The following is a 24,310-nucleotide window of genomic DNA, read 5'->3' as shown; positions in this document are numbered from 1 at the left end:
AAGCCCTTTGGTCAGAAAGACCTGGGTTCAATTCCCATCAGTGATGTGAGGAACCTCTTTATCTGGTCTCTTTCAACAAAAGGTGAGTTACATAGTCTCATACAGAGGTAGGGTTTTTTTTTTGACCTTGAAATGTGGGTTTTTCATGCCCCAGAACAAGCAAACCAGCCCTGTGAATACACATGGATTACAGTCATGAAAACTGCCCTTAGGGAATGTAGTAAAGAGTGATGAACAGACGCATTAAAAATTCATCGCAAACCCCTCATTAGGGGACTCTACCCATTCTAAAGGGATGAATGAAATCAGCAGTCAGAAGTATAAAATAAGAAAAGATTCAACCCATGTATGGTTTTACAAATCTGCAAAATGTTATTAATATTAAACTAACTTGTCATGTGGCAGTATATCAAAGGCCTGTGAAAAGTTCAAGTATACCACTGTACATGAATCGCTTTCATTTAGTGAATTTGTCACTTTGTTGTAGTACATAAGGATATTGCTAAAACAAGACCTCCCTTTAACAAGCCCATGATGAATCATAGAGAATACCACTATTATCAATCTAATTCTGAATCATAGTTTACCAACCTACCTCTAACACCTTGAAAAATCAAGTCCTATTCCTCCCTCCCCTTGTGAAGAAGAACAATTTTTCTCATTTCTACTCCTAATGAAATGTGGATGCTGTGAAGAATTCTGAGGATATCATAAAAAGACAAATGAAGAGGTACAAGAAATGGTAGGTGAAAACAGAAGCATGACAAAATAAATTAAAAAGTCAGCTATTTTACACATATTCTTAGACACAAATGCCTACGAAGGACACCTCATGAAGGAACTGTTGAGGGAAAAGAGGAGAGGAAAGCAAAGACTGGGGTGGATGAAAAATATAGATGAATGGACTTATCTCTCATACAAGAAATGCAGCAGAGAGGCACAGCACAGGACATGGTGGAGACACATGGTAGTCAATCTCCCAGAGGGAGAGAACACCTGACAAGACAAGACTCCTTTGGGACTTGCCCTGTTGCAAGACATGTTAAACAAGTGGACAAAGGATGCTATTAATTCCCTGAAATATTCCTTCAAATTCTTGTGTTGTCAAGTCCTACTGCCTTATTGACATCAAGTTCACTTAATTCCTTATATACCTCTACACACCATACCTTCTATACTCCAGCTTCTCATGATGAAATACATACCCTGATTAACTGTTGAATTACTTCTGCTATACGAAGAGTATGTTGATTTTTTTGACCAAAAAAACGAATGAAACAAAAATAACTAACAGTGGGTTTATAGGTTGTAATAGTTATTTAGTTAAACCTACTAGTTTCGCTATATATGCTATTGGCTTCATCTGGGTTAGGAAGAACAAACAAATATACAATAAGGCAGTGGCACACCCAGAGGGGGGGGCCAAGGGGGCCGGGCACCCCCCAAAGAAAAGGAAAAAAACACTAGAAAAATTTCCAAAAATCTTTTCCTAATTAAAATTAATTTTTTTTATTTATGTTGTGTGCTACTTATGAATTAGCGATCACTGCAGATGCTCAGTTATAGGTCATATGCGATGTGTAGTGTGTATTCGCAAAACGTCTACTCAACTCACCCCCCCCCCCCAAAGGTTAAATCCTGAGTGCGCCACTGCAATAAGGGGTAAATACGAATCATTACATAACAAAAAAAACGAATGTGTAGAAGCCGTTAAACAAAAATAAAAGTATAAATAGAAACACGTAGAGCATGGAAGCTGGCATGGATCAGTCATTGTCCAGCAAGTGTGCATGATAGTTTGCAGAAAAATTAAAGTCCGATGTGTTGAAAGATCTAATAAGTGACTTCCAAATGTCACATAAAATCATTCCTTGGTTTCTGTTGAGAGTGCCTTGTGAATGGATTACCATCATTGCCTCTTTTATGTTATGGGCGCCGAAGTTGTCTTCTATGAAAGGCATGGAGGCTCTTGTCCCATTCAATATTGTGGTGAGTGTGGGAGAAATAGAATGCCAGGCCTCAGCCTGTCTTCTTTGTTGTTACTGATGTCTCCAATATGCACCTCCTTTTGCCTTATTTCTAAACTTCTAGATGTTTGCCCTATGTAAGTCCACAAGAACATGGAATATTGTAAACTCCAGGATGTTTGTTAAAAGGGTTGTGGTCCTTAGGCGAATGTAATAGAGTTTGTACAGTCAGAATGAGTTTGAGGACCACTCTTATTTCTTGAGATTTCAGGAGATTTGTGATTTTGAAAAAGAGAGTTTGCCAATATAAGGGATGGAAACTGAGGCTCTGTAGTGAATGTCATGGATCTATTTTGGGGAGGGAGTAGAGAATGTAATTCTTCTTTTAGTATTTCTTCATCTCTTATAATAGAGATTGCCCTCTTTCTCAGCATATGTAAAATACCTAATTTTTGTGATATATGGTGCAATGAAGAGAAATGTAGACAACAACCTGTACGAGTAGGATTACGCAGTATACACGAAGAGAGATGCTACCTTCTGTTTTTTTCGAAATTAGAACATCTAGGAAAGTTAATTTTCCTTCATTTTCAAGTTCTAAAGTGAATTTCAATTTTATGGCAGAAGGAGTTAATAAATGAAAGAAAATCATATAACTCAGCCACACTGTGTTGCCATAAATATAGCATCTATGTATCTCCACCAAAGTGATGGTTTGGGATTTGTAGATAACAAGGCATATTTTTCAAAGTTTTCCATGAATAGAGAGTCCTCTGTCTCCTCCATTTTCCATGGAGGAGACAGAGGACTTCCCATTGTAAGACCAGATAGTTGTTTGTATATTTTCCCATTTCAATGGAAAAAATTTGAGTTCAGACAGTGTCTAAAAGTTGAAAGATGTCTTGAGGGAACAGATTAACTGTAAGTGCCATAACTTTGTCCACAGGAACATTTGTGAAGAACGATATAATATCCAGACTAGCTAGAATGTCTGTTGGTGAAACAGAAATTTCTCCTAGTTTTTCTACAAAGTGTTGCAAATTTTTTTATGTAGGCATACATATGTCTAATTCTCCTTTAGAAGATTGGCCAGATGTTTAGATAAGAAATGAGTAGGCAAGCTAATACCATTTACGATAGACCAAAGAGGAATATTAGTCTTGTGTGGCATTCCATATAATCGTGGAATTAAGGGGTGAATAGATTTCGATCTCTTTCTAAGATCTGTAAGCCATGCAGTCATGTTGCATTGGTTTGTCCAATTAAGGTCATAATCTAATAGAGTGTAAGTAGAGGTGTCAGAAAGTAGAATTAAAATTTTGGATATATAATCAGTTGTATTCAAGATGACAGTTGAATTTCCTTTATCAGCCTTGAGTACTATAATATCTTTGTTCTTCTTTAAATTTGAAAGTGCTTGTTTCTGAAACTTGAAGGAACACTAAAAGAAGAATTTACATTCTCTTCTCCAACTATTGGTCAGCAATGGATATTCTAAAAAAATGATACAAAGAATACTATTCTTTACTCCCTATTTCACAACAGATCCATGACATTCACTACAGAACCTCGGTTTCCATCCCTTATATTAGCAAACTTTCTTTTTAAAAATCACAAATCTCCTGAAATCTCAAGAAATAAGAATGGTCCTCAAACTCATTCTGACTGTACAAACTCTATTACACTCGCCTAAGGACCACAACCCTTTTAACAAACATCCTGGAGTTTACAATATTCCATGTTCTTGTGGATTTACATAGGGCAAACATCTAGAAGTTTAGAAATAAGGCAAAAGGAGGTGCATATTGGAGACATCAATAACAACAGAGAAGACAGGCTGAGGCCTGGCTCCATTTCTCCCACACTCACCACAATATTGAATGGGACAAGAGCCTTCATGCCTTTCATAGAAGACAACTTCAGCACCCACAACATAAAAGAGGCAATGATAGTAATCCACTCACAAGGCACTCTCAACAGAAATCAAGGAATGATTTTATGTGACATCTGGAAGTCACTTATTAGATCTTTCAACAAATTGGACTTTAATTTTTCTGCAAACTATCACACACACACCTGCTGAACAATGACTGGCCTTAATGTGAGGGTTTAAATGTCGAGTGATTATTTTGATTTATATTAAACTGAAGTTTTTCTCTAACACAGTAGTTGTTTCCATAATTTTTGCAATGAATTCTGATCACAGTTTAACTATGAAAGAAAGGATAAACTGATTCAGTTGGCTCCATACCACATGCTTTGCTTATTCTGTTTATTTTCATATTTAATTTGTCATCTTAAACTAAAAATTGTGCCTAAAGAGCAGAACTGTTTTAGGTTCTATAAGTTCTGCATTCAGGATGTAATTCAATGTTCCTGCCTATTTTCAAAGACTGTCTTTTTATAGCTGATTCTCCCAGTCATGTTACTGACCCTTTTCATTCTTCCTCTTTTTCTTTACTTTTCTTCCCTTATTCTTTGCTCTGCTTCTCCTGAGTCTTTTTCACTCTTCTTTTTTCCAGACTACCATCACTGGGATTCAACGCCTTGCCACCGTATTTGCCATGCAGTGCAACATGTGGACATCCAGTAAAGGGGATCCTGATAGTCTCAGCTTCAGCAAAACGGGCAGTACTGAATGGCTCAGCCAGGATCAATCAGCTAGTGGGCTTCCTGCAAGGGTTGCAGTAAGTCTCTCACCGCCCCCATGGTCCAGGGTCGGGATCATAGGTTTGCTGTAGTGCTGGTATAGAGTCCAAGGGAGCCCTGGCATTCCACTCCTAAGAGCAGTCATTGCTTGCTGGGGAGTGGGCGTCTATGTGTGTGTGGCTCCATGGTGGGTGAGGAGCTCTGCTGCCAAACCAAAAATCCCTTGAGCATGAATTCTTCATCCTCAAATGTTTCAGGGGCCCTAATACTGTAGATACCATATACTGTAGATACAGCATATGGTTACAGAATTTAGATATGATACTAGTATAAATGTACCAGTGTTTGATCATTCATGCAATAGGAGAAAAGCCAATAGAGAAAATGTCACCCTTCTTTATTCAAAAGGGTTCAGAACTGGCAGGACCTCCAAAAACTGTTAAGAAATTACATTCCAGAGATATCCTTGTGGAAACATTGTGTCAGCAATATTCTGAGAAACTACTGAGAGCAATGACAGTGGGTGGAATACCAGTCACAGTAACACCTCATAAAACACTCCATTACTGTAGCATAGTGATATCAGAATGGGATCTCCTTGATGTTCCTGATGAGGAGATATGTTCAGAGGTTAAAGATCACAGGGTGATGGGTGTGAGGTGCATCCTGATACGTAGGGGATGGTTGCCTGGTTTCAACATCATCCTTACTTTTGATATACCTAATCCTCCAACATCTGTAAATGCAGGGTCCTCTAAGATGATATAAATGTCAGAAATACGGGCATGCCCAAATTGCCTGTTGTGGTTCTACTACCTGTGCCAGATGTGGTAGTAAAGAGCATGATAACAAAACTTGCTCTGCATAAAAAGCTAAATGAGTCAACTGTCAGGGAGATCATCCAGCTTATACTCATGCATGTCAGAAGTGGAAAGATGAAAAAAAAAAAAAAAATTAAAACAGAACAAAACATATATCAGGATGCAAAAAGAAAGCTAGCCACCATCACACCTGCTATCCTTGTATAGTGAGAAGGAAACAATCAATAAAATGCCAAAATCAACTCAAACTTCTAGCCTATTCTACCATCTGATAATTTCACCATACCTGAACTTTATGATCACAAGTAGTTCTCTGTTGAGCACATCAAGACAACTCCAAAAATGGTCCCATTCGATGAGAACCCACTTGTCAAAAAAATTATGACTATTAAATTATTTAAGGAATTTACAACATATACTGGAATATTAATTAAAAGAAACTAATAAATTTCTCCTATATTTCGGCAATGTCACATTGCCATCTTCATGGAAACATACAACTATGACACGTACACACAGGCACTACAAAAAGCAAATGAGGCAGAAGAGAGAAAACTGTTGTTCCTAGAGTCCTAAAGGGGCCCCCCTAGCAAACTATATTGGGTTATCTTGGTTGTTGAGCTGAAGTTCTCAAGATGCAAGCTTCCAAAATTTGGGACAGTGTCATACACCCACATTTGTTGAGGTTTGGAAAGTTTCTTAGAGCTGAGGCTGATTCCATGAACAATCTTTCATATTTAAATTTGCTGCAGTGTATTAACGTGGCTTTCTTCCACGTTACAAACCATATAAGAAATTTGGCATCCCTTATCCGCTCCACCAAAGACCAGCCACTTCCCTTAGACCAGGGGTGCACCAGTAGTGTCCGGCACCTGTGTGCAAAACTTTAATCGGCGCCCCTATACCCCCTCCCCCAATAAAAAACACTTTATAAAAACGTTATTTTTAATATTTGATGCCAATGAAGTGAGTATTTCATTTTGAATTTTATCTCCTAAATAGGAGGGCATATTTTTAAAGTGAGGATCATTAGCTACACATTGTGTGTGTTCCGATATAAAAGGATCAAACTTTTCTAACATCTCAATGCATTTTAAAAAATTGCCATTGTTGCGAACGTAAAGTTTATTACTTTTACCACAAAGAGCTAGATTTTGTTTGCCTAAAAACTGTACTACAAAAATTATTCTTTTTATAACTTCATACCAATGTTTCCTTTTATTATCTAAAACTGTTTGTTGCAAATGATCAATACAAGTTTTATTTTTTAAGGATGTAATTAATTCTGTCCATTTTTTGTAATTGTTCAAATGATTTAAATTTTTCTCATGACAATTCAGGTACATTGCAAATGTTGCCTATATTCTACTGATAACACCAGAATATAGAATAAAGTTAAAAACTGCAGCAGATTTTCTTATATATGTTTAGAACAAATGTGAGTGTGAACAAGATTAAACAAATTCAAATGTGCGCCATCCTGTAAACAGTAAACTCACACAAGTTCAAGTTTTTACTTGTTTACGCTAAACTACTTTTTAGAATTAGGATCAGAATAAAATAAGATCTTAAGGAATAATAACAAATAAGTGATTATAAATAATTTGTTTAAGACACATCTATAAAATATAATTAAAATTTAAACAAAAATGTAATTTATTTTGATATAATTAATGAATAATATTTTTTTAAAAGTATTTCCTCCTCGCCTGAAATCTTTGGTGCCTTTGCTATCCTGGCACATGTGTGGGTGGCACACATTGTACATATTGGCAGCACATCCCTGCCTAGACCCACCTGGGGTATACCAGGTCCCTTGTAGCTGTAAACTGTCCTACTTTGGCCAAACAGGCAGGACAGCAAATGTCAGGATTTTGGAAAACAAAGGCTACATCCAGTTTCGCCAATACAGCCACTCTGGGCTTGCAGAGCATGCTCATAGAATCAGTCTCAGCTCTAAAAACTTTCCAAACCTCAACAAATTTGGGTGCATGAGACTGCCCCAAATTTTGGAAGCTTGCATCTTGAGAACTTCAGCCCAACAGCCAAGACAACCCAATATAGCCTGCTAAGGTGGGGGGGGGGGACACCTTTAGGACTCTAGGAACAACAGTAGTTTTTCTCTCTTCTGCCTCATTTGCTTTTTATAGTGCATTCACATGTCACAGCTGTATGTTCTCATGAAGATGGCAATGTAACATTGCCAAAATATAGGAGGTATTTATTAAAGTTTCTTTTAATTATTATTCCAGTATACAATATAAATTCCTTAAATAATTTAATAGTCACATGTTACCAACATATAAGCTTATCTACAAAAAAATTATGGCAAAGATATAACTTAAAGATAATAAACCAGCAGACATCCCCACAGAAAAAATGGATGCTTCGGTATTCACCGAAAGTAAATTAAACTTACCAACTAACCTTAAGCCATCAGATGCATTGAATATTTTACCAGAGGAAGAGATGCACACTGGCCATCCATACTTCCTAAAAACAACTGATAAATATAAACCTGACAAGTCTATAAAGCCAAAAGAACAGGAATTCATAGTTAAGAAATTATGGAGACTCAACACACTTGTTAAAATAATTACTTTACTTAATATTATTAGGAAAATACACATGTATAAGATCCAAGCTACATGCTACTGCACTTTACAAAGGTAAAATGAATCTAACTGTTTATTAATCTTTTACCTAGCCTGACCTCATGTGTAAAAACTAAATTAATAATATTAAATTTTTAAAAAAATTATAAATAGATTAAAAAATTAAATTTCAAAACCAGATAAGTATAAAAATAAATTAAAATAAATAAAAATTAAACACATACAATATTTTTAAACAATAAATAAATTAAAAACAGAACTACATTAAACATTTCTAAAGTCCTCTCACATTGAGATTTTCTTCTGGGCTTGTTCTGGTTGCTATAACGGGTTGCAGATGGGTCCTCCACATTCTTGGAGGACCCATCTGCAACCCGTTATAGGTCCTCCACATTCTTGGAATGATTAATCCGTCATTTTTGTTCAGGTTTGGATAGTGTTTTAGCATTTCACAGGCTTCTTTGCATTTTCTCTCAAACCAGATTTTGGTTTGAAAGAAAGGACTTGGTGCCTTTCCAGTCAATTCTATGCTATGTTTGGAGTGAGTGGTCTGATAGGTCTGTTTTACCATAATGGAGGTATTTAATGTGTCATCTTTTCTGATTAGGATTTTGCATCCTGTTTCCACTATGTAGGGTAGGTTACATGTACATTGGATTGTGTAAGCCGCTGGGTGGCCCCGGTATAGAAGAGGATCTTTGGAAGAAATGGGTAAATTTTTTAATTTTGTCCGGGGCTTGAAAGTAGTCTTGATGTTGTATTTATGAAGTGTTTTTTTTTTCTTTTCCTGAAATGCCTCTAATATGGCATTCTTGTAATCTTTTTTTGTTTTTAGTGGTATTTTTATGGAGGATCATGTGAACTGTTTTTTTTATTGTAGCCATTTTTTTATAAAATGTATGGTTAATGATTTTGAATTCTTGTTTTAGAGCTTGTTCATTCAAGCAAATTGTTAATGCTCTGTGTTTGAGGGTGCTTATGACTCCTAGTTTTTATGTTGGGTGGTGGTATGAATTTTTTGTGTATGTATTGGCCCATGTGTGTAGGTTTGTGGTGGACAGAAAAGGAGAGACAGCCTGAGGGAAGATGTGTGTCTAGAAAAGGAAGAAAGTTGTTGTTTTCGATTTCAATGGTGAATTGGATATGTTTGTGTTGTTTGTTCAGGTGGCTAAGGAATGTATTTAATGTTTCATGGCAGTGGGGCCTAATGGCAACAATATACATACCTGAGCCAGAATGGGCTTTAGGCTGGCCGAATCTAGAGCTCGTTGCTCGAAGTCTTGTAAAGGTTAGTCATGTAAAGGTTAGCGTTTTTTTTTTTTGGGGGGGGTGGTAAGCCCATGGCCTTACCTTCTTTTTGTAGGTAAAAATTGTTTTGCCACATGAAATACCCAGAGCGGAGTACGTGGGCAAAGAGGACCTTGATGGTGGGCGGAAATATGTTCTGTAGGAGAATAATAGTATCATTGATAGGGATATTGGTGAAAAGGGCAGTTATGTCAAAGCTGACTAATAAAACATCGTCAAGTGTGATTTTTTCTTCTCCGTCCACCACAAACCTACACACATGGGCCAATACATACACAAAAAAATTCATACCACCACCCAACACAAAAACTAGGAGTCATAAGAACTCTCAATTTTGTTTATAAAATGTTGTGTATTTTTTATGTAGGAGGGGGAATAACCTACCAACTCCTTGAGGGTGGCTGCTAATTTCTTGGCTAAGTGGTAATTAGGCCTGTCGATTCCTTCAACTGTTGGATGTAGAGGTGTGTTTGTTTTGTGTATTTTTGGCAGGCCATAAATTCTGGGAGCGCGGGCATAATGCAGTATTAGTTTTTGGTTGTTTCTTCTGGCCACATTATCATGGATTTGATTAATTCTGTTTTCTTTTTGATGCACTTTGTGGGGATGTAGTTCACCATTTGGTACATGTTGTGGTCGGATACCAAATGGTTCATTTTTTCTAGGTATGCTGTCCGATCGAGGACAATGGTAGCATTACCTTTATCTGATTTTATGATTATGTGTCTTTGTTATTTTTTAAGGATTTGATGGCCAAATTTTCTGCTTTGGTTAAGTTGCAAGTTAGTTTTTTATTTGAGTTTAATATGGATGATGTTTTCATTTGTATTTTGTCAGCTAAATTGGACGGGAGGGATCTTAGATCTCTTTCAATATGATAAATGAAATCTAATTTGTTAACTGACCTTGGTGCAATGCCGTAATTCAAACCTTTTTCTAGCAGAGAGAGTTCTCCTTGGTTAAGGTTGTAGCTCAATTTGTTAATAACTTGGCCGTGGTCTGTGGTTGGTTGCTTCTGACTTTGCTTGTGGGTGACTGGCTGCTCCTTGTATCATTGGTTTGTAATTGGCTGTCCTCCTGATATGGTGTCCCGATAGTCTGTTGCTTTCCTGCTATTTTAATGCTTGGAACTTTGCTATTAGTTTTTCTTTGTTCTTAAGTAATATGTACTTGGCTGAGTTGAGTCGTCTGTAATCTTGTCTAGAATATTCCAAACATCGGGATTAATTTGGCTGGATAGCTCTAATTTTTGTTGTAATACACTGGCTTGGGAACTGCTAAGTTTTTGCAGGCCTCATGGATCTATTCTCTTAACAAAGCTTTTTCCAAATGGGCATAAATATGGAGATCTTAAGTTGCTGTCTCTAAATTGTTTTAGAAAGGCTAGTCAATTAATTAACATAAAAACATGTATTTTCATTTTACCATAGTGGCTGCATTACTTGTGGGTCAAATCGCCATGGATTATGACAATTCTTTCTTTTAAGGTTACACAGTGGTCAGCATTCATAGTTAAGAAATTATGGAGACATAACACATGTGTTAAAATAATTACTTTAATTATTTTACTTAATTACTCCATAATTTCTTAACTATGAAAGCTGACCACTGTGTAACCTTAAAAGAAAGAAAAACAACAGGAAGATTTTTACAATGGAACCATCATGGGGTTTGCCAGAATATCGATGATATCAAGATTTTTTTGCAGAAACATAAACCTTTCTGTTTCTGTCTACAGGAAATGTACTGAAGATCCAATGAGGACCTTACCTTCAGGAATTTCATTGATGTATGCAAGGAAAGAACTGGAGGTGGTCCTGCTCGTGGAAGAGTAACTATCCTATCGGGTGGTCATATTCCTTTCCATCATGTCCAACTTAATACTGCTGTGAAAGCAGTAGCGATTCCCCTCTCCATGATATTTCATATTATAGTATATTCAATTTATTTACTACTGAGTGCTGAGTTAACTGAAATTGATCTTGATAACCTTATCGTGCAACAGCTTGAACCCACACTTTTGATGGGTGGCTTTAATGGTCACGATACTCTGTGGGATAGCACCAACACTAATAGATAAGGTTGAATCATTGAAAGAATTCTTGATAATAATGATCTCCCCCTTTTGAATAATAGACTCAATACTTTCTTCCACATGCCTATCTACTCATATTCTGCAACTGAACTTACAGTCCCACTGCTTCCCTTCTATTCTTCCGTTGCTGTGGGACGTTGAAGAAAACATATATGGAAGTGATAACTTTCCTGTTCTTTGCACAATGTCTTCACAGGAACCATGTTTATCCACACAGATGCCCATGTGGAAAATGGACCAGGCTGACTGAAACACTTTTTTCTCATCTTGCAAAATTTAATGCTGATACTGTCAGTCAAATACCTATCAATAAAGTAGTAAAGTATATAACAGAGTGCATTGTCCAGGCAGCAACAGCCTCCATTCCAAAAACATCATCTCAATTTCCGCTCTGTCTAAAGCCTTGGTGGAATCCAGAATGTCAGACAGCCAAAAAAAGATAAACACAGAACATGGGGTACATTTTGTAGATACCCCACCACATCAAACTTTATAGCTTTCAAGCATGCTAAGGCCAAAGCACGTTATGTGAGATGTCAGAGTGCAAAACAATCATGGATCAAATTTATCACATCAATTAATCAAATGACCAGTCCAAAAATTGTATTGGATAAAACCCAGAAAATGAAAGATTGATATTGAACACACCATTTGTCTACCTTAGATAGGGATCCCAGACGTCCCATAAAATACGGGATCGTCCCATTTTTGGCTAACGAGCCCCGTTGTCCCGAGAAAACTCATCAGGACAGTTTTTTTGTCCTGTATTTTAGAGTTCAAGACTGAATAACATCATCGATTTTGTTAAATCAACGTAAAATGTAAAATCAATGCTTATTGTAAAATCATTCTTCAGTGAGGATTGTGTAGCTTTTCATGACATGATTCTTCAAAACAGTTGTTAAGTGAAATTCATTCTTCAGAAAAGTATTGCAAGAGTGAGCAAGACTGATTGATTAATAACAATATTGTCAGGTGAGAAGGCATTACTGTATTAACAATCTATTTTGTATCTATAATAGTAAGTAAAAAACATTTGAAGGCAACTTAAAGTGGCTTAATGAAAATATGCAGCCTAATAATTTGATTACTTATACTTAGTAAAGTGTGTGCATATTAACCCTCACCACGCACACGCTTGGATAGTTAATCATTTTGTAAGACTGGCATATGTGATAGATGCGCATACTAAACTTTCACCCGCAGTCATAAGTGTCTCATATTTTTTTCCAATGTATCTGGGATCCCTAACCTTAGACCATAATGGAAGTGTTATTGCTGATCACAAAACTATTGCAGACACGTTGGGAGAAAATTTGCCAGAATCTCAGCAAGAGCTTCATATCCTCCTGAATTTTTAATACTGAAAGAGCAGCAAGGATAAATTTTTCTACCAATGGGCTTCAGTTATACAATCAACCATTTGTTAAGAAGTAACTAAAAAGAGCTCTTCTACTGTATCACCCTAGTGCAGTAGTGCTTGATGAAATCCATTATGAAATGATGAAACATCTACCATCATCATCATCTATGCATCTCCTTCACTTAATATACAACAGAATACTTGCAGAGGAAGAGTTTTCAGATTCTTGGCAGTAGACAGTTGTCATTGCTATCCCAAAACCAGGAAAGAATCTAACACAAGCAAATAATTATTGACCAATTGCTCTGACCAGCTGTCTTTGTAAGATACTAGAGAAAATGGTTAATGCCAGACTTCTCTGGTATTTAGAAAACCACGATCGTCGCTCCAATACACAATGTGGGTTCCGTAGATATCATTCAACTTTAGATCATTTGGTTTGTTTAGAAACTTGTATAGGAGACACATTTCTGAAGCAGGAACATCTTGTTTCAGTTTTATTTGACATGGAAAAAAAAAAGTTTATGACACAGCCTGGAGATATGGCATATTCAAAAACCTCTATAACTTGGGTCTCAAAGGACACCTTTTTGTATTTATTAAAAACTTTCTGTCCAGGCAAACTTTCCAAATCAGAGTGGGAAGTATGCTATCTCGATATCATATCATCAAGAACAGGGTGGTCCCCAAGGCTCTGTCTTAAGTGTGACACTTTTTTTCCTATTAAAGTTAATCACTGAACAGCTTCCTCCCACTGTAGACAATGCTCTATATGTTAATGACTTCAAAATTTACTGTCACTCTTGTAACATGAGGGTAATTGAAAGACAACTTAAGAAGCAATTGATCATGTTTCTCTGTGGATTCTTAGTAATGGTTCAGGTTTTCAACAAAAAAAAAATTGTCTGTGTACACTTCTGTCGAAAACACACTCTTCACCCAGATCCAAATTAAGAATGGAATGAATTGTCATTTCAGAAAATACAGAAGCAAAATTTTTGGGACTCATCTTTGACAGAAAATTTACATTTCTAGCACACATTCGTCAACTAAGAGAAAACTGCAAGAGAACGTTGAACCTCCTTTGCACTCTATCCTGTACTGAGTGGCGTGATGATCGATCTTCATTGCTCTGTCTTTATCGTGCACTTATACCTTCAAAGCTGGATTATGGATCTCAAGTCTATGGTTCTGCAAGACAGAGTGACCTACGATGGTTGGAGTCCATCCATCATCAGAATATATGGATAGCTACTGGTGCCTTTCGCACATCACTCACTTAAAGTCTTTATGTTGAAACTAATGAATTGGCTCTCTCACTTAGACATAAACATTTGTCTCTTAATTATGCCCTAAAGATAAAGTCTCTCCCAGATCATCCTACATGGACTAGTCTCTTCTCTGTGCTGGGAAACTCAATATCACACACACTTCAGACTGCCGTACGTCTTTTTGGTATATATGTTAAAGAGACTGTGTAAGCTGTTGGTATGAATATTGACAACACTGCCTACACTAAACATAACAGCATAACAAAGATGTAACTTTGTTATTGTATCAAATTTTACAATAAAAACGACTTAACTGATATTAAAATTAAAATGACTCAAAATTCTAACAAAAATTATGAATCCCAAATTTCAATGTCCATCAATACAAAGAGCGATTATTAGTATTTCATATAATTTTGCAAATAAAATGGTTCAATTATAAGGAAAAACATTTCACAATCAGTCTTGAAACTAAGACTCAAAACTGCTATACTACAACAGTTGCATTGCATTAGCAAACTATTATTGTTTTATGTAAAATACAATTTGAAAGTACTCAGAGCAGAATTTTCAGATGTCATTATTTTCATTTTTACAAGAATAATCATGATGTTTGTGACATTGATTTATAGTATTCAGAGAGCTTGACTGAATGATAGTTCTTTTATGAAATCTGATGAGTCAATAATGAGAGTACAGTTTATAAAATATTGACCAATTTCTGGATTATGTTCTGCAAACCACTCTCTCTCTCTTTTTAAATGTCCTAGCTGAAACCAAAATGAAATTACATGACTATTAATAAATCTAAACACCAAATTCCATTAAAATTTTCTCTTTTTTGTGTGAAATTATTAATATCACTTTGAATCATTTTTAGCTTAAATGATACCAGAAAGAAACTTAACATGACATTCAGAAATTGTGAGCTAAGCTAATCTAAGCTGATATGGTAACGTAAACAGAATGTGAGAAGAAAAATTAGCAAAACAGGTGTTTGGTGTCAGAATAACAGGAAAATAAACTCAGAGAAAGATCAAGATCTATGTGGACTGATGCAGTCAGTAGTGGCTTAGAAGAAAGACCAAAATATAAGATACGACAATATTAGAATTCTGAAAAAAATAATAATTAATTAACAAGAAAAATGTTGACAGAAAGCTAGTAAAATTTAAACTTAATCATGCAGTAGTATCATAAAATATATATCATATTTTTGATATATATCCACTTGAGGATATATCAGGAATATGATAATAAAAAAACGAGGGTGCTCGTGAGTCAAGGTGGCGGACGTGCGTAGGAAGAGCTCCAGATTGAGATAAGTACTCTTGGAATAATTAAGTATATATGAGTATTTGTTTGAGTAAGAGCTGCTGTAAAAGTTGTGTGCTACCAGTACTATTAGTGTGTGTGGGGGGGATTTTCATTTGCCTAAACTTAATTACGAATTAGTTATTATTAGATCTTAGAGTTCTAACCAGCAGAGGAAATAACATGACGGAGGCTTTGTCATTCCCTGAATTTAATTTAGACTTCAGTCGTTTCGTTAAGTGTGAGGTGTGTTATATGTATTCTTTCGATTACATAAATGATTTGTGGATGTTTATGGCGGATGAAAGGAGGTGTGTGCGAAGTGTGACTTGAACAAGGAATTGACGAATGCAAATATGAAATTGACGATAGAAAGTGATAGTAGCGAGAATGTCGTGGGGAAAATGAGCGCATGTTCGAAAGGGAAGGATGGTGTGAAAGAGAGTTGAAAGAATGTTAAAAAATCAGTAAAAAAGAAAACGAGTGATTTAAAAACCGTAACGGATGTTAAAAAGGATGAAAGGGAGGAAGGGAGGTGAGAGTGGCGGAAGGAAACGAAAGTGGAAAAAATCGAAAGAATGAATGATAGCGAAAGTTGGACGCATGTTGGATTGAAAGTACGGAAGCACAGAAGGATAAATGATAGAGAGAATGTGATGCGAGAGTCGGAAGTTGATTGGATAAGGAAAGAGATGAAATGGATGCGGAATGAAATTAAGAAAATTCGGGTAAAAACTATTAAAACTAATCATGATGGCACAAAAGTTGAGCAAGTGGCATTATATGGTGAACTCCATTATTAAAGATGTGCTGGATGATAGGATGCACAAGGTATATTTTCCAGGCAGTAAAATGAGTAGAGAGTGATTTAGTCATTGGATATGAGGAGGGAGCGAGCAAAGGCGTTGATGGTTTTAATTGGCACGAATGATTTGACAAAGGACAAAGGGCAAGTCAGAATGGATATCAGGAGGCTGCTTAGAAGGATAAAAGAGAATAGTGTGACAGGAAGGGTAGTCAGCATGTTGCCTAGGTGGTGAGATGAGGTGAGATGACTGTGGTGAGATGAGGCAGAGAGCATGGATTATGAATGATATGCTGGCTGAAATCTATGAGCAGATGCGGGGTACAGTTTGTTAATGTGTGGAATGAGTTTGAAGGACGAAGTGAACTGTATGGGAGTGATGGACTGCATTTGAATGGTTATGGTGTGAGTCGCTTGGAGAGACTGCTGCTGGAAGGTAGAGAAGTGAGTAGAGTGAGAGAGAATGAATCAGATCAAGCGGGAAGTGATGAGGAAGAGCAGGAGAGTAAGACAGGAGAGATTGAAGAGGTGGTTATGAATGAGGAAGTGAGTGGTATATGATTATTATTATTACCACCCCAAGACCTTATGGAGTCAAAGACTCATCTGGGAGATCCTTTTATAACATACACACAGCTCATCATACCGTGTTTTAAACACATTCAAATTCTTTGCAGACACCACATTCTCAGGCAAGGCATTCCAATCATTCACAACTCTGCACGAAAAAACCTGGCTCTCACTCCCCTACTCACACTCTCTTTATACAGTTTCCAGGGATAATCTCTGGTTCTCGCCTGATCTCCCACTATTCTCTGTAAAACTTCTCCAACATTGATCCTATAACAACCCCTTACCAACTTGGAGGTCTCTATCAGATCTCCCCTCTTCCTACTGTCCACCAGCATCCGCAAATTACATCTTCTCAATCTTTCCTCATACTCAACATTCTGGAAGTCAGAAACTATCTTAGTCAATTGCCTTTGGACATTTCCAACATCTCTTCATCCTTCTGAAAAACCCGGTGACCAAATCTGGGCATGTGTGGCCTAATCAAAGCCTTATACAACGGAACAAGAATCTCCCTACTTCTACACGTCAGTGTCCTCTGCATTATTCCCAGAAGCCTTTGTGTTGTCTTCGCAATTTTGGCAATGTGGCTCCCTAAATTTTAGATCCTTATCCACTATCACCCCCAGACCTCCTATTTCCTCTACCTCCAACAATATATTCTCACCAAGCATAAATTCTGCATCCCATCTCTGTTTTCCAAATTTTAAAACCTTACATTTTCCAACATTGAACTCACATCCCCATTTCCGTGCTCAATCACTCAGTTTATTCAAGTCTTCTTGTAATGCCACCACATCTTCACTACCCTTCATGGTTCGTCCCAACTTTGCATCATCTGCAAACAACTGAATATCTCCAGCCAAATCTTCACCTATATCGTTAATATACAAGTTAAACAGGAATGACCCAGAAATTGGACTGCTGAGGCACTCCACTAGTGACTTTCCTTTTCCTGAATATCGCTCCCCATACACAACTTGTTGATACCTATCAGATAGCCAGTCTCCAATCCAATATCCAACCCCATCTGCTCTTGTTTGACTGTCAACCTATCATGAGGTACTCTATCAAAAGCCTTTGCGAAATCCAAGTATATTACTGTGTATCCTTTTCCTCTGTCCAAGGAAGCAGTCACTTTATTGTAATAAGTAAGTAGATTACTAAAACATGACCTTTCTTTAGCAAATCCATGCTGTCCATCAAAGATAATACCATCGTTGTCAACCCAACTCTGGATCCTAGTTCTCACAAGCTTCTCCAACAACTTAACCACAACACCTGACACACAAATAGGCCTATAGTTTGATGCTTGAATTCAATCACCTCCTTTATGAAGTGGCACAATCTTGCCCTCCTTCCACTCTTTAGGAACTTGACCAAGTGCAAGACTCGTATTAAAAAAATATGTCAAGGCAGATGTCAACTCCATGGCAAATTGTTTCAGAATACGTGGTGTTATATTATCCAGTCCCACAGGCTTATTAACATCTAGTTTACGCAACTCCCCATACAAATCTTGCTCACCTACAGTCAGTCTCTCCTCCCCATCATCAACTGCTCTCAATCCCTACATGAAGTCACATTGACAAGATTGAAAGATCTTTATGAACTGCTCATTAAGTATCTCTACCACACATTCTGCATCAGCTGTATTTATACCATTTTCTCCAATCAATGTCATCCTTCCATAATTAGTCTTTCATTTACTGGCTACATATTGAAAGAACTCCTTAGAATTCTTTTTGGCTTCATTAACCAACTGCTGTTCATACCTCTCTTTAGCTACCCTCATCAACCAAGTCACCCTCCTTGCTTGGTCTTTGTAGACCTCATGGAATTGGTTATTTCCACTTCTCTTATACTGCCTCTGCAATGTCCTTTTTCTCTGTATCGTGTGCTTAATCTCTTTATTCATCCATCTCACACCCACCTTGTTTAACCTTCTCACCCTTGGAATACATTTAGACATTGCATCTACTAAACAGTTTATGAAAATCTCCCCCAAGCTGCACTGATCTCTTTTCCAGCTAACTCCTCATTCCATGCTACACCCGCAAACTGTCTCCTGAGCTCTTCATAATCACCCCCCCCCTTGTGGTTCCACATATATCCTTTTCTCACAGAGGTCCTCGCTCTGCTGGCAACCACCCAGGTAATCACCTCATGGTCATTCTCACCAATTGGTGGATGATTTGACACCTCATTTACAATTACATCCTGTGATGAGATGACCAAATCCAAGACCCTCAATCCTCATGTGCCCTCTGTTACATACTCTCTGAGGTAGTTATCCCTCAAAAACTCTAGAAACTCATTTTCTTTACTTCCAGTTGCTATCTCTTCATTCCAGTCTATATTGCCATAATTAAAATCACCCATAATGATCACCCTTTTCTTATTTACTTGGCTAATTTGATTGTACATTTCATTATCACCACCATCCACATTACCTGGTCTATAACAACATCCCACCAAGTATTTGATTCCATTCACCTCTATCTCACAGAATACTGCCTCAAAACCACTGGCACTATTTCCCTCTTGCATCTCCACTTTATATGGACATAACACTTTCTCTATCATCAATAGCACTCCCCCTCCCTTTTTACCCCCTCTGTCCTCACGAAACACATTATACCCTTCCATCTCTATTCCTGCCAGGATGTTATCCTCTTTCAACCATGTCTCACTTATTCTGACAATCTTTGGGTGAACAGACACAATTAGTGCAACCATTTCATCTGCCTTGTTTCTTATACTTCCAGCATTTGTATACAAACACAACAGCTCATTTCTGGATCTACAGCTAGTTCCACTGATACTGCTCACTCGATGTGATCTCTCCATGCTCGACTGGGGCCATTTCCCTTTCTGCTTCTTCATTTTAAAACCCTTTTCAATTCCAACTGTTTCCTCTCAATCCCTGGTCATCCCATTCCTTTCCTGCCTACACATGCTCACCTCCTCTTGGAGCATCCACCTTTCTCACACTCACCACCTCCCCGTTTCCCTGCTCCTCTTGCACACTCATTCTCTCATTTTCTATACTCATACCACTCACTTTCCTATTCATAACCACCTCTTCAATCTCTCCTGTCTTACTCTCCTGCTCTTCCACATCACTTCCCACTCGATCTGATTCATTCTCTCTATTCACTTCTCTACCTTCCAGCAGCAGTCTCTCCAAGAGACTCACACCATAACCACTCAAATGCAGTCCATCACTCCCATAAAGCTCACTTTGTCCCTCAAACTCATTCCACACATTAGCAAACTGTACTCCCGTCTCCTCACACATTTCAGCCAGCATATCATTCATAATCCTTGCTCTCCGCCTCATTTCACCACTGCCATACCTAGGCAACACACTAACTACCCTTCCTGTCACACTATTCTCTTTTATTATTCTAAGCAGCCTCCTGATATCCATTCTGACACACTCTTTGTCCTCTCTCAAATCATTCGTACCTATTAATACTATTAACTATTTTGCTCGCTCCTGCCTCATATCCAATGCCTCAATCACTCTACTCATTTTAGCACCTGGAAAACATACCTTGTACATTCTATCCTCCAGCACACCTTTAATAATGGAGTCGCCATAGAACGCCACTCGATCATCTTTTGTTAACTCTTTGATGCCATCATTATTTATTTTAATAGTTTTTACCTGAATTTTCTTAATTTCATTCTGCATCCATTTCATTTGTTGCCTCATCCAATCCAATTCAACTTCCGAATCTAGCGACATATTCTCTCTATCATTCAATCTTTCTAACTCTCAACCCCCTCTTCTCACTTTCACTCTCATTCATCCTTCTTTGTTTCCATACTTTCGGTCCAACATGCGTCCAACTTTCGCTATCATTCTTCCCATTTTCACATGCATTCATCTTTCTTTGTGTCTGTTCTTTCGATCCAACATGCGTCCAACTTTCGCTATCATTCTTCCCATTTTCACACTCATTCATCTTTCTTTGTTTCTGTTCTTTCGATCCAACATGCGTTGAACTTTCGCTTTGCCTCTCTTTCTCACCATCCTTCTCTTTCAAACGTGCACCCATTTTCCCCATGACAATCTCGCTACTAACACTTTCTGTCATGAATTTCATATTTGCATTCATCAATTCCTCATTCAGGTCACACTTCGCACACACCCTCCTTCCATCCTCACCAAATATCCACAAATCATTTATGTAATCAAAAGAATACATATAACAGACTTCACACTTAACGAAACAACTGAAATCTAAATTAACGTCATGAAATGACAATGCTGCTGTCATTTTTTTCAGGTCACTAAGTCTAATAATAACGATTTCATAATTAATTTTGCATAAAAAATCCCCAACACTAATAAAACCGGTAGCGCACAACATTTACAGCCTCTCTTACTCGAAAAATTATGCATATATATTTAATTATTCCTAGAAAAACTATCCCAATCAGGAGCTCTTCTTATACATGTCACTGAGCTTAGGAGAGTACCACTGTATGGGAGCGATGGACTGCATTTGAATGTTTATGGTGCGAGTCGCTTGAAGAGACTGCTGCTGGAAGGTAAGGTTACATAACCACCTCTTCCATCTCTCTGACAGGAGAGATTGAAGAGGTGGTTATGAATAAGGAAGTGAGTGGTATGAGTATAGAAAATGAGAAATGGGTGTACAAGAGGAGCAGGGAAACAGAAAGGCTCAGGGTGGACAGGGGTACACAGCATGAGAAAGGTGGATGCTCCGAGAGGAGGTGAGAGCATGTGTAGACAGGAAAAAATGGGATGATCCGGGATCAAGAGGAAACAGATGGAATTGAAAAGGGTTTTAAAAAAGGGACATGGCCCCCAGTCGAGCATGGAGAGATCACATTGAGTGAGTGATAACAGTGGAACTAGCTGTAGATCCAGAAATGAGCTGTCGTGTTTGTATACAAATGTTAGAAGTATAAGAAACAAGGCAGATGAAATGTTTGCACTAATTGCATCTGTTCACGCAAAGATTGTCGGAATAAGTGAGACATGGTTGGAAGAGGATGATATCCTGGCAGGAATAGAGATGGAAGGGTATGATGTGTTTCGTGAAGACAGAGGGGGTAAAAAGGGAGGGGGAGTGCTATTGATGATAGAGAAAGTGTTATGTTCATATAAAGTGGAGATGCAAGAGGGAAATAGTGCCAGTGGTTTTGAGGCAGTATGGTGTGAGATAAAGGTGAATGGAATCAAATACAGGTATCCCTCAATTAACACGGTTAATTAATCACTCAATGTTACTGCGTATATCAAAATCACATTAATCAAATCTAATAATCAATGGTAAAAATTACAATTCGTCCATGATCGATTACTGTATTAATAATTCGTTTTATATGGTACTCTTTTAGGAAAGATAAAAAATGAATGCAAAGTAAAGGTTTAATAAATGCTTGTACCTACATTATTTACTGCAATTTTTTTATCAAAAGAAGTTATCAAGAGTCGTTTGAGCAGTTTTAGTTTTTTTTCTTATCGGTATAAATTCTACGATAACAAGCAAAATGACTCTCCATACTTCGGCAAACAAGCAATAAAACATAAAGAAAAAACACTGCAAATATAATACATTATGGTACAAATGAAGTGGATATTGAATCCAACATTATTTCAAAGCCAAATAGAGAAACTACTAGAATTTTGTGCCGAATATATAGAAAAAGAATTTCGACAGATGCAAGCATAAATAACCTTATGGGCAACTTGTAGTAAAGGTGGAGTTAGCTCCAGATCACTTTCCTTAGTATTTTCCATAAATGTAAAGCACATCTTCTAGAGGATATGTATAAGTTGGCTCTCAATTGTAATACATGATGGTTTATTTATTTTTAGTTACAATCTAAAAATTATTGAACAAAGAATAAAAAAAACAAAAACTAAACCATACTATACTGACATCAGAGGTCGCGGTATCTCTCATATACAGTTTACTGTCAAATATTACAAACCTTTACATAACATGTGTTATGTAAAGGTTTGTATATATGTTACAGTTTTTATATACAGTTTGTATATATGTTTTTGCTGTCAGTTATGTTACATAACTGACAGCAAAAAAACAGTTCAGAATATCACTCATAACATTTGAATGCACAGCTACTCATGCCCTCCAAGCTATACAATGAATTGTGTTAGAATATTTATATTAAACATTTTGCTTGTATCTGTCAGATCAGCTGGGAGCTCCTCAGGGTTAAAGATGCGTTAAGCAAAACTTTTGCCGCATATATCAAGGGATTGCTGCAATTAATTTCACCACGATAATCAAATCCGCATTAAGCAAAACCACATTAAGCAAGGGATACTCGTACTTGGTTGGATGTTGTTATAGACCAGGTAATGTGGATGGTGATAATGAAATATATAATCAAATTAGTCAAGCAAACAAGAAAAGGGTGATCATTATGGGCGATTTTAATTATGGCAATATAGACTGGAATGATGAGATAGCAACTGGAATTAAAGAAAATGAGTTTCTTGAGTTTTTGAGAGATAACTACCTTGGACAGTATGTAACAGAGGGCATGCGAGGATTGAGGGTCTTGGATTTGGTCAACTCATCACAGAATGTAATTATAAATGAGGTGTCAAATCATCAACCAATTGGTGAGAGTGACCATGAGGTGATTACCTGGGTGGTTGCCAGCAGTGCGAGGACCTCTGTGAGAAAAGGGTATATGTGGAACCACAAGGGGGGGGGGTGATTATGAAGAGCTCAGGAGACAGTTTGCAGGTGTAGCATGGAATGAAGAGTTAGCTGGAAAAGAGATCAATGCAGCTAGGGGGATTTTCAAAAACTATCTAGTAGATGCAATGTCTAAATGTATTCCAAGGGTGAGAAGGTTAAATAAGGTAGGTGTGAGATGGATAAATAAAGAGATTAAGCATGCAATACAGAGAAAGAAGGCATTGTGGAGGCAGCATAAGAGAAGTGGAAGTAACCAATTTCATGAGGTCTACAAAGACCAGACAAGGAGGGTGACTTGGTTGGTGAGGGTAGCTAAAGAGAGGTATGAACAGCAGTTGGCTAATGAAGCCAAAAAGAATCCTAAGGAGTTCTTTCGATATGTAGTCAGCAAAAGAAAGAATAATTATGGAAGGATAACAGTGACCGGAGAAAATGGTATAAAGACCGCTGATGCAGAATGTGTGGTGGAGATACTTAATGAGCAATTCATAAAGGTATTTCAATCTTGTGAATGTGACTTCATGGAGAGATTGAGAGCAGTACATGATGGGGAGGAGAGACTGACTGTAAGTGAGCAAGAGGTGTTTGGAGAGTTGAGTAAACTAGATGTTAATAAGGCTGTGGGACTTGATAATATATCACCATGTATTCTGAAGGAATGTGCCAGGGAGTTGACACCTGTCTTGACATATTTTTTTAATACAAGTCTTGCACTTGGTCAAGTCCCTAAGGAGTGGAAGGAGGGCAAGGTTGTGCCACTTCATAAAGGAGGTGATTGAACTCAAGCATCAAACTATAGGCCTATCTGTGTGTGTG

General features: G+C 37.4%; 1 protein-coding gene across 3 annotated transcripts in view; it reads right to left on the bottom strand.

Annotated features, from left to right (window-relative positions):
* Window positions 1-24,310, bottom strand: part of LOC150103434 (lon protease homolog 2, peroxisomal-like) — a 641,828-nt gene that overhangs the window by 11,639 nt on the left and 605,879 nt on the right. The window lies entirely within an intron of this gene.

This window comes from Typopeltis vanoorti, chromosome 9, assembly GCF_054136105.1.
Source record: "Typopeltis vanoorti isolate ZY-2024b chromosome 9, IOZ_Tvanoo_1.0, whole genome shotgun sequence".
NCBI classification, from domain to species: domain Eukaryota; kingdom Metazoa; phylum Arthropoda; class Arachnida; order Uropygi; family Thelyphonidae; genus Typopeltis; species Typopeltis vanoorti.
This window is presented reverse-complemented; position numbering and strand designations above follow the sequence as displayed.